Genomic DNA, 12,092 nt, shown 5'->3' on the forward strand with positions numbered 1-12,092 from the left:
TCCTCGACCTTTACAACCGTCTCTGGGTCGAGGGTGAGTTTCCATCGCAATGGCGGGAAAGTATTGTCATCCCCATTTTGAAACCTGGAACGAACCCTCTGGAGGTGGACAGCTACCGTCCCATTAGTCTCACCAACGTTCTTTGCAAGTTGCTTGAATGGATGGTGAGCCGGCGCTTAAATTGGGTGCTGGAGTCTCGGGGCCTTCTGGCTCCGTCTCAGGGTGGGTTCCGTAAAGGCCGCTCCGCCACCGACAATCTGGTGAGCCTCGAGTCGGCCATCCGTACAGCCTTTGCCCGCCGTCAGCACCTGGTCGCTGTCTTTTTCGACATGCGGAAGGCGTACGATACGACATGGCGTCATCACATCCTTTCTACGCTTCATGGATGGGGTCTTCGGGGCCCTCTGCCGATCTTTATCAGAAATTTTCTGTCGTATCGTCCCTTCCGCGTGCAAGTCGCGGCCTCGTATAGTTCCTCCCTCGTCCAGGAGAACGGGGTACCCCAGGGCTCTGTCCTCAGTGTCTGCCTGTTTTTAATTGCAATAAACGGTCTCGCTGCGGCAGTAGGAAATTCTGTCTCCGCTTCCCTGTATGCTGACGACTTCTGTCTTTACTATAGTTCTATTAGCATTGCAGCAGCTGAACGTCAGCTACAGGGCGCAATCCGCAAGGCGCAGTCTTGGGCTGTAGCGCGTGGTTTTCAGTTTTCGGCTGCCAAGACCCGCGTTATGCATTTCTGCCGGCGCCGAACGGTCCATCCTGAGCCGCGGCTTTATCTTGCCGACGAACTTCTTGCTGTGGTGGAGACCCACAGGTTTTTGGGTGTCCTTTTTGATGCCCGGTTGACTTGGCTGCCTCATATCCGGCAGCTTAAACAAGCGTGTTGGCGGCATCTCAACGCCCTGCTTTGTTTGAGCCACACCCGCTGGGGCGCCGACCGATCTACCCTGTTGCGGCTCTACCAGGCGTTAATCCAGTCTCGCCTGGATTATGGGTGCCTAGCTTATGGCTCAGCATCCCCATCTGCGTTGCGGGTGCTGGACCCAATTCTCCACAGCGGGATACGCCTTGCCACTGGTGCTTTCCGCACCAGCCCTGTGGACAGCGTCCTAGTGGAGGCAGGTGTACCTCCACTGCGGTTCCGACGCCAACGTTTGCTGGCCGCTTATGCTGCCCATGTTTTTAGCTTGCCCGGGCATCCAAATTATCGTGTCCTGTTCCCGCAGTCAGTCGTCCATCTGCCAGACCATCGGCCCCGGTCGGGTTGTCCGATCGCCGTACGCATCAAGGAGCTTCTCTGCGGGCTTGGGTTTTTCCCAGTTCCACCTCCTTTCCGGGCGCCTCTGCGTACACCCCCGTGGTGTGTTCCTCGCCCTTGCCTTCGGCTCGACTTGGCACAGGGCTCGAAGGACTCGGTCCCTCCAGAGGCCTTCCGCCGCCGCTTTTATTCCATCCTGGCCACGTATCAGGGCTCTGGAATTGTTTACACCGACGGTTCGATGGTTGCTGGTCGTGTCGGGTATGCGCTAACTCTAGGGGACCATTCTGAACAACGGTCCTTGGCGGCTGGCTGCAGCGTTTACACTGCTGAGCTAGTCGCCATCTTTCGTGCCCTAGAGTATATCCGCTCCTGCTCAGGTGAGTCCTTCGTTATCTGTAGCGATTCCCTGAGCGGTTTACGAGCTCTCGACCAGTGTTTTCCTCGTTCTCGTCTGGTGATGGCTGTCCATGAGTCCCTGCATACTCTTGCGCGTTGCGGCCGCTCTGTGGTCTTTGTGTGGACCCCCGGTCATGTCGGTATCCCGGGCAATGAACATGTTGACCGCCTGGCGAAAGAGGCCACGAGTAAACAGTCTCTGGACGTTGGCCTCCCAGAGACTGATTTGCGGGCAGTCCTCCGCCGAAAAGTTTTTGCGCTTTGGGACGCTGAATGGCGCAATCGGATCATGCCCAATAAACTCCGTGCCATCAAGGAGACGACGACTGTGTGGCGGTCATCCCTGCGAGCCAACCGCAGGGACTCTGTCGTCCTTTGTCGGCTCCGCATTGGCCACTCCCACCTGACACACAGTTATTTACTGCGCCGGGAGGACCCTCCTGTATGTCGCTGCGGGGCGGCTTTGACAGTGGCCCACATTTTGTTGGCCTGCCCCCTTTTAGCTGTGGTCAGGCAGACATTTGCGCTGCCTGATACGCTCCCTGCCCTCTTATGTGATGACCCTGGTATGGCTGACTTAGTTTTCCGTTTTATTCGGGCAGGGGGTTTTTATTATTTACTCTGAGTGTTTGTTCTGTTCTTTTGTGTTGATTCTGGCCATTGGCCTACGATTTTACGCTGAGTTTTTAATGTGTTCTTGGTGGTTGGCTTTTCCTTTTTATCTCTATGGTCGGCCAACCACTGTCACACTCTGTGTGATTTTAATTTGTTTCGTCTGATCTCTGTAGGAGTATTTCTTGTCCTGTGTCGTCTGACGTCTTTCCTGTTGTTCGTTTTTTATTCTCTTTGGGTGGTTTTACTTTTTTTTTGGAAAAAGGGACCGATGACCGTCGCAGTCTGGTCCCTTTAATCCCCCCCAAACCAACCAACCAACCAACTTCTCGACGTAATCGCCCTGCAGACGTACACATTTTTCACAACGCTGACACCATGATTCCATGGCAGCGGCGAAGGCTTCTTCAGGAGTCTGTTTTGACCACTGGAAAATCGCTGAGGCAATAGCAGCACGGCTGGTGAATGTGCGGCCACGGAGAGTGTCTTTCATTGTTGGAAAAAGCCAAAAGTCACTAGGAGCCAGTCAGGTGAATAGGGAGCATGAGGAATCACTTCAAAGTTGTTATCATGAAGAAACTGTTGCGTAACGTTAGCTCGATGTGCGGGTGCGTTGTCTTGGTGAAACAGCACACACGCAGCCCTTCCCGGACGTTTTTGTTGCAGTGCAGGAAGGAATTTGTTCTTCAAAACATTTTCGTAGGATGCACCTGTTACCGTAATGCCCTTTGGAACGCAATAGGTAAGGATTACGCCCTCGCTGTCCCAGAACATGGACACCATCATTTTTTCAGCACTGGCGGTTACCCGAAATTTTTTTGGTGGCGGTGAATCTGTGTGCTTCCATTGAGCTGACTGGCGCTTTGTTTCTGGATAGAAAAATGGCATCCACGTCTCATCCATTGTCACAACCGACGAAAAGAAAGTCCCATTCATGCTGTCGTTGCACGTCAACATTGCTTGGCAACATGCCACACGGGCAGCCATGTGGTCGTCGGTCAACATTCGTGGCACCCACCTGGATGACACTTTTCGCATTTTCAGGTCGTTATGCAGGATTGTGTGCACAGAACCCACAGAAATGCCAACTCTGGAGGCGATCTGTTCAACAGTCATTCGGCGATCCCCCAAAACAATTCTCTCCACTTTCTCGATCATGTCGTCAGACCGGCTTGTGCGAGCCCGAGGTTGTCTCGGTTTGTTGCCACAAGATGTTCTGCCTTCATTAAACTGTCGCACCCACGAACGCACTTTCGACACATCCATAACTCCATCACCACATGTCTCCTTCAACTGTCGATGAATTTCAATTGGTTTCACACCACGCAAATTCAGAAAACGAATGATTGCATGCTGTTCAAGTAAGGAAAACGTTGCCATTTTAAGTATTTAAAACAGTTCTCATTCTCGCCGCTGGCGGTAAAATTCCATCTGCCGTACGATGCTGCCATCTCTGGGACGTATTGACAATGAACGCGGCCTCATTTTAAAACAATGCGCATGTTTCTATCTCTTTCCAGTCCGGAGAAAAAAAATCGGAGGCCTTAGAACTTGAATGCACCTCGTAAATTTTAACTTGATACAGCTACCCTGATCTGAGAGAAAGGAGTCTTAACATACGGACGAACAGAGTTAGATAACAAAGGACAAAAAAAATTTTTCTTGTGATATAATTATAGATTAGGAGTTTTCGGATTTTTGCTTAGATTGTGCTGTGAGTCCTGTTTTGTTAAATTTCATGATTCTAGGCCAACAGAAGGTACATTGTAGGTTTTGGTGAGGGAGCTTGCGAATGTCAAAATATGTGATATAAATGACCATATCTTTTGGTTGCATTGACTTAGAAACTTACATTTATTACCTCGCCAAGAGCCTGAGACCTTAGTATGTAACAAATTTCAGCTTGATGCGTCAACCAGTTCCTGAGAAAAATGGGTCTCAACAGACGGACAAACGGACAGACAGATAAGAAACGATAAAAAATTGGTTCGTCTTATACAATTACAAATTTACAGTTTTTGGATTTTTTCCTTTGTGTTGTGAAACCTTGCTTCTTGCCAAATTTTATGATTCTAGGTCAACGAGAAATATCCTATAGGTTTTGATGAGCGAGTTTGCGAGTATCAAAGTATGTTACATAAATGGACGCATCTTTTGACTACATTGACGTGGAAGCTTCAGTTTTTTACACTGTCAAGTAGCCGTAGATCGTAGTATCTTAGTGTGTGGCATAAATTTCAACTTGACATGTCTACCGGTTCCTGAGAAAAGGAGTTTTTAATAGTCGGAAAGAGAGGTAGACGGCCGGAGAACAAAACGATCCTTGGGTTGTGTTTTTACCGATTGAGGTACGGAACCCAAAAAATTAAAAAAAGGACTGTTTAGTTGCAAAAATCTTGTAATCGACGTAGCAAAATCCGCGACCACGAAAGGACTTTGTATAATTCGGATTCCATTGTGAACTAATAGTATGATTCAGCTCCTCAATAAAGAAATTTTTTCGACTGTGTAAAGCATTTTTCAGTAAATTATCGGACAGTATATTTCCCATAACTCTGTCATTTCAGATTTATCAGCGTAAAAGTATTGTTACATTTCAGTCATATGTGAGTAGTCAGTTTGCATCATCACTTTTTACGAATTTGATCAAGTATGTCTGGTACGCAGCACAATATGCAGAACAACGGCCACGACCATTTGTTACTCCATCTCAGTTCCGTCTAAATAAAACTATTATGTCTACAACTTTGCTTCCGCCATTTTGCAGTAGCGACAAGTGGGGTTCAGATGGTTGGTCATAGGTGTAATACAGTCAGCTTAGGCATCTGTAAACATAATGCCATAAAAATATTAGTCGATTTGTGATTGCATCATAAGGCCATTCTCGATTAAGTACGTCAACTTACGTACCTATTTCTCGCCATTTGCGGGATGTTATAATTTTCTGCTTTAACATGAAGAAATCAGCGGCTGTGGCTCTTAAATGCTGGGTAAGCCCAATGGTGAGGGAACTATTAGTGGAAGAACGTGCAGAGAATGTTTTCAACGCCTTAAGAACGGTGATTTTGATGTCGAAGTCCAGCATGGTGGTGGAAGACAGAACGTTTTAGCAGCTACCGAAACGGACGAAGACAGTCACAGGACATGATTATCGAAAGCAACTGATGCGTTCGAGCCCAGCACTGAAACACAAACGGCCACAATACAGCGATAGACATGTAAAGGTAATTTTTCAGCAGGTCAGTGCTCGACCCCATGTCGCAAAAAACCGTCAAAATATACATGGAAACGTTGAAATGAGAAGTCCTATCCCTCCCGCCGTATTCTCCATACGTTGCTCTCTCTGACTACCACCTTTTTCTGTCAGTGGCATACAGTCTGTCTGACCAGCACTTCCGATCATATGAACAAGTGCAAAATTGAATCGATTCATGGATCCCCACAAAAGACGCCCAGTTCTCAGCCACGGGATCATATGCTATCCGAAAGATGGGATAATGTAGTGGCCAGCGATGGGCAATACTATGAATCAATTTTTTTGTAAGTTTTTCACAATAAAGCCCCGAACTTCGAGAAAAAACGGCGGTTGCAAAGTTGAAGACCTAGTAATCATTGCTGTGCAGTGCCTGAATGCATTAAATTTTGTTTTATCAGGTGTATCTTGAACAAGGAAAACGTTTGTTTTCGTCACCACACTCTTTGCATTTTTTGTGACTACTACAGTGTATAAACAAGGAACTGTTTCAATGTTAGTAAAATAAATGTATTAAAAAATTACCATAAGAATCGTACTACAGGATTTTGTATAAAATATTTCATGTCAACAAAGTACCAATTGTAGAAGTCGTCTGTAAAGTAACATAATACACTGCCTTGTTTTTATTTCCTCTGCCAGTCACTTGAGTGTTACAGCTACATCTGCATCTGTTTGCCTGTCGGTATGAACTACGAAGTATTCAAAAATTAACCATTTGAGACATTTTTTGTGTGGTTTAAGTACTTAAAATTCGCGTGTGTGCACTTTGAACTTCGCGCTAGACGGCGCTGCACGGTGCTAAGTTCTCTCGTCAAGGCAGTGTCAGCTTATTCACCGGATCCCGCGCCATGCAGGAAGGGGGTGTAGAAACCGCTTTCATAAGCGGTTCTTCGTGCGGAAAAACTGAGTAATTTGAACAATTTTTAAATACTTGCAGAGCGTCTTAGCAGCTAAAATTTTGACTGTTTATTTCTTTCGGTGTGTTGTTCCTGTCGTGTCAGATTGGATCATTCCGTTGTTAGTCTTGTCAGTTATTCTTTTAATCGATGTGTAGTTACAGGTGATTAAAAGAATAACTGTTTGGACTAACAACGGAATGATCCAATCTGGCATGAAGCCTACCCTGAAATTGTAGTTACAGGGGGACTGGAATAATCTCTTTCAAATTCTGAAGGTGGCAGGGGTAAAATACAGGGAGCGAAAGGCTATTTACAATTTGTACAGAAACCAGATGGCAGTTATAAGGGTCGAGGGACATGAAAGGGAAGCAGTGGTTGGGAAGGGAGTGGGACAGGGTTGTAGCCTCTCCCCGATACTATTCAATCTTTTCAATCTTTATATTGAGCAAGCAGTGAAGGAAACAAAAGAAAAATTCGGAGTAGGTATTAAAATCCATGGAGAAGTAATAAAAACTTTGAGGTTTGCCGATGACATTGTAATTCTGTCAGAGACAGCAAAGGACTTGGAAGAGCAGTTGAACGGAATGGATAGTGTCTTGAAAGGAGGATATAAGATGAACATCAACAGAAGCAAAACGACGATAATGGAACGTAGTCGAATTAAATCGGGTGATGCTGAGGGAATTAGATTAGGAAATGACACTTAAAGTAGTAAAGGAGTTTTGCTATTTGGGGAGCAAAATAACTGATGATGGTCGAAGTAGAGAGGATATAAAATGTAGACGCAATGGCAAGGAAAGCGTTTCTGAACAAGAGAAATATGTTAACGTCGAATATAGATTCAAGTGTCAGGAAGTCATTTCTGAAAGTATTTGTATGGAGTGTAGCCATGTATGGAAGTGACACATGGACGATAAATAGTTTGGACAAGAAGAGAATAGAAGCTTTCGAAATGTGGTGCTACAGAAGAATGCTGAAGATTAGATGGGTAGATCACGTAACTAATGAGGAGGTATTGAATGGGATTGGGGAGAAGAGAAATTTGTGGCACAACTTGACTAGAAGAAGGGATCGGTTGATAGGACATGTTCTGAGGCATCAAGGGATCACCAATTTAGTACTGGAGGGCAGCGTGGAGGGTAAAAATTGTAGAGGGAGACCAAGAGATGAATGTATGTACTGGGAGATGAAGAAGCTTGCACAGGATAGAGTAGCATGGAGAGCTGCATCAAACCAGTCTCTGGACTGAAGACCACAACAACAACAACAGTTGCAGGGGCCTTAATACACAAAGATTAACCAGTATTCAGGGAGCGACTTGAGCAAAGCTGTTGCATGGCGGTAGCAATCTCCGTGGGCTAGGGCGGTACTGTGGCTGTTGGAGTACTGGTTATTCTTTGTGTTTTGCGGTCCCTTTAAATAGATATCGACAAAACGGATATCACACTAAACTAATTTGGAAACATTCTATCGAATGGACACTTGAAATTCCGCTTTAAAAATAATTTTGTTTGTAATGGCAAACAAGCCGACACATTCCATCGAAACTGGGCGTCATCACGAGCAGTATTTGTTCTGGGATGACTCCTGCTATACGTTGGGAAAAGTGAAATTGCAAATATCGGTTGAAACACCGGAGAAAATGCGCCTGACGAATGTTACACCAGGTATAGATACTGTTGTGTTGTGCCGTCAATTTGATCCTTCATCCGTTGCGAAGTAAATCCTGAAGCAATTTCTGGTCCATTGCAGAAAGAAGGCGTTTTCATGAGATATATAAACATATGTGATATATACGTCTCAAAATTACTGTCTTAGATGTGTTGCACCACAGCAAAGAATTCTGTGTGAATGTAAATTTTTTAAAGTTTTTCTTTCCCCGGTAAGTGTAGACCCCCAATGCAGGCCCAAGCACGGTGTCACAGTCAGAGCGTAACCAGGAAGAAAAACCAATGTAGCAATTAGCGAGACACACAACTGGGGCATTGCCACAACAACCCAAACAGAGTGGAGAATGCAATTGCAGCAGAATGGCCGAATCATAATATCATTCTGACAGCATTGCGCGGCGCTGTAACAAAACGTAAATTGTATCCAGGAATGCCTTTCAGCATGCTTATATAGCAGAAAGAGCTAAGCAGTAGAGCTCAAAGCCGTAGTTGGGACACTGTAGCATGGTCTTTCAGAGTTATCAGCCTTCGAAAATGGGGCCAAATTCGCCCATCCACGCAACTCGATAACGTCATCGGCATGATCCGATCAGCATAAATACTGCGACTTCTGAAGCACACAAGCCATTCGATTCGTTTTTTTTTTGTGAATGCTGTTTCGTTGCAGGCAGGCAGTAACCATTTAGTTTGACAGCATTGTGAGCTACAGTGAATCCACGTCGAGGCTGTTCCACGATGTGCTGCCTAATATTCATCTACTGAATTCAACTACAAGACACTAGCCTGCCTGAGTCACTGCACTGCTGTGGAATGCCACTGCTGCCACTAATGTGTAGCCTGAGCTGGGGGTCACCCAGGTGTGACCTGCCAGCTGCCGGCCACAGACACTGTCGGGGAGAGGTGCGATCTTGATGTCCCCGCTGGCTGTATCTGTGGACAGATGCTGCAATTGTTCCCGTCTCTTGTTGAGAGGCCAGGGCATACTTCTCATCGTGCCACACAGATCTGTTGGCCGCTGACCTAGGCTCAAACTACGATGGGTTCGAGAGCACTGCCATTAAGCAGTGCACCTTGCTACCAGCATCCCAACTGGGTAGACAATGGCTACAGAACCCTGGATCGCCATTCTGCCCAACGCGTCAGTGCTGAAGATGCAGTTCCTGATTTCCAGCATGCAGCATAGACGCCACTGTGCTGGATGTGTCAGAAACTCCTGGCTGCCTTTCGTCGACGCCACCGAGAAGATGTTTGCATTGTATGACTCCAGAAATAAATGTATTTACAGCCAACGCTCTGCCACTGACGGTCTTGGGCATTTCACTGGAGCACACTCCTGCGCTCCGAGCTCGGCGTCCTACACTCGTTGAGATCACAGCTCCCTGCGTCTCCACAGAGGCATGGTACAAAGTATGTTTGTAGTGGGTGGACTCTGAGGAATACGTTATTAATATTTGCGTTCCACATGCTGTAACCTCCACCACATTGTGTCGTACGTTAGTTCTAGCATTTGCAAAAAATAAAAATATTAATTGCCGGTAAATTATGTAGTCAGTATCACAGTCTTATGAAATAATGATAATATTAATTATTTATTAGAGTAACTTTTGTGACTGAAGCATAATCGAACCCTTTGCTTTCTACCGCTCAGAAAATTACCAGATTGGGAAGGGCTCTTCTAAGATAAATTGTAGATTCAGTGTCCCTTTCAGACCCCCACCCAAACTTGAAATGAAAATTATGAAATAAATGCATTTTTTTAACTAAAAAAATATAGAATCGTGGACCAATTGCTTAGAAAATTTTAGTTTTTAATTTTGATACAAATTTTGAACCTACACGATTGTGTGGGTCGGGATTATCTTACATATTTATGTAATTTCTTGCAGTGATATTCACTGTCTTTTGACAAACACAAATAAATATTACACTTCAGACATCTTGTTCTCGTCCTCTTCTTGCAATTTTTTTGCCTGCAGCAACGAGCTGAAGGCAAATCTTCAACAATTGGCCAGTGATGATATCCGTTTAGCCGCTTCTCATCACATGCTGTGTTTCATGGTTTGTACATTTTATTTGGTGGCTCTTCATCGGATTCACTTTCATGTTCCCGTCCTGAAGAAGAAGAAGAAGAATTAGCACTTCCCCAATCACTTGACGGAATCCAAGACGATCTAAAGTATTTTTATTTTGTACTTTATTGGTTTCGCATTCAACTTTGTATTGTAACCAGGAATTGACGCAAGCCAAATCAAGTAAATGAATCAAAACTTTTAAAGTCCACTTTTTTGTCTTCAAGAAAGTCCTGTAGGTCTCTATCATTTGATCGCAGAGGTCCACTCCTCCCATACACAGGTTGTACTTCACTACGACTGCAGGACATGGCACTAAGATGTAATTCTTTCTGGTTTACTCCATCTCTCAACATTGCTTACAGGTTCACATCCTGTACAAGTAGAGGCAAGGGTCACAGCTTTTGAATCTTTCCACTGGACAATGACTATTTTATCATCGTCCCTGCAGAATTCTTCCATATCTCCTCTCTTCAGTCTTTTTTCTTCTGTCAGGTGAACTGGTTTCACTCTGTTTTTCATTATGGTTCCTGTTCCTTCCAGCCCGAGGTCAAGTAACTGTTGCAATAATGGCAAAGCTGTAAAATATCTGTCAAAATATAGTCTTGCACCTTGAGGTAATGTTTGAGCAAGGCGAAGTATTACAGATGGCCCAAGACCAAGGCCAACATCTGGCAGAGGAGTTGATTTACCTTGATAAAATTCAAAATCAAGTACTAAATCTTTCGTTGTTGCCAAAACAAAGTTTTTAATTCCCAAAGGGCGCGGTTTGTTTGGAACATACTGAGACAATGTGAACCTTCCAGTAAATGGTACCATTTTCTCATCAATGGAATAATCATTTTCAGAGGGGCGTGGAAGTCTCAAACAAGCACTGCGTACAACATTAACTGCAGGTTGTACTTTCCACAATCTATTAGTTTCTGATTCACGTGTAATGTTGTTAGTCTCCACAACATGCAGTGCTGTTCTGAGAGTGAAGAACCTGTCTCTAGGCATACAATTTGCAATAGTTGGCATACGCAATGACTTCTGCCAGTACATACGTGTACCAGGATATCTAATGCATCCCATAAGTACATGTATGCCATACAGCTTTTCTCTCTCTTGAGGATTTGTATGAAGCAACTTCCCTTTCTTCGAAAAGTACTAACTGTTAGTGCAGTCAGATGCTAACTGAAAAAAAGTCTTCTGAGTAGTACTCGCTGAAATAGCTCATTGGGGTTTTAATTTCCTGTCCTACCTCACTCTCTGAGTGCGCAAAAATTTTGGAGGTGAATGGTCTGTTTCTCCAAGTGGAAAAACGACGATGTGTTTCCACTGTTTTTTTTTTTAGAATGCTGTCTACTGTGTTGACTGGGAAAATTGTCCTGAACTTCTGGAGCAACTGGTAGTATTGTTGCAGAAGCATTGTTACAATTTTCCTCCTCGTCCGAAGATTCAGAGCTTTCTCCAAGTCTAGGTTTGATTGTTGGAAGAGTCCAAGTTGTATCTAACAATTCGTCACCACTACTGAAGACTTCCACTTCAGAGTCATCTAATATGGCTAGAATTTCCTCGTCAGTAAGCCCTAAAACGAATCAAACAAAGGCCCGCATCTCGTGGTCGTGCTGTAGCGTTCTCGCTTCCCACGCCCGGGTTCCCGGGTTCGCTTCCCGGCGGGGTCAGGGATTTTCTCTGCCTCGTGATGGCTGAGTGTTGTGTGCTGTACTTAGGTTAGGTAGGTTTAAGTAGTTCTAAGTTCTAGGGGACTTATGACCACAGCAGTTGAGTCCCATAGTGCTCAGAGCCATTTGAACCATTTTTGAAACAAACAAACGAACTGTGAAAATAATGCGTAAATACAATAGTAAAATGACTTATCTATTCCGTAATCTGTTCCGAATCGTAACCACAAACATCGACCGAAAACGACCATATGCCGGTAAA

General features: G+C 44.9%; 1 protein-coding gene across 1 annotated transcript in view; it reads left to right on the forward strand.

The window, feature by feature from the left end:
* LOC126154527 (mitochondrial 2-oxoglutarate/malate carrier protein-like) overlaps nt 1-12,092 on the forward strand; it is a 113,884-nt gene that overhangs the window by 62,788 nt on the left and 39,004 nt on the right. The gene's annotated exons all lie outside the window — the stretch shown is intronic.

This window comes from Schistocerca cancellata, chromosome 2 (genome assembly GCF_023864275.1).
Source record: "Schistocerca cancellata isolate TAMUIC-IGC-003103 chromosome 2, iqSchCanc2.1, whole genome shotgun sequence".
Lineage (NCBI taxonomy): Eukaryota > Metazoa > Arthropoda > Insecta > Orthoptera > Acrididae > Schistocerca > Schistocerca cancellata.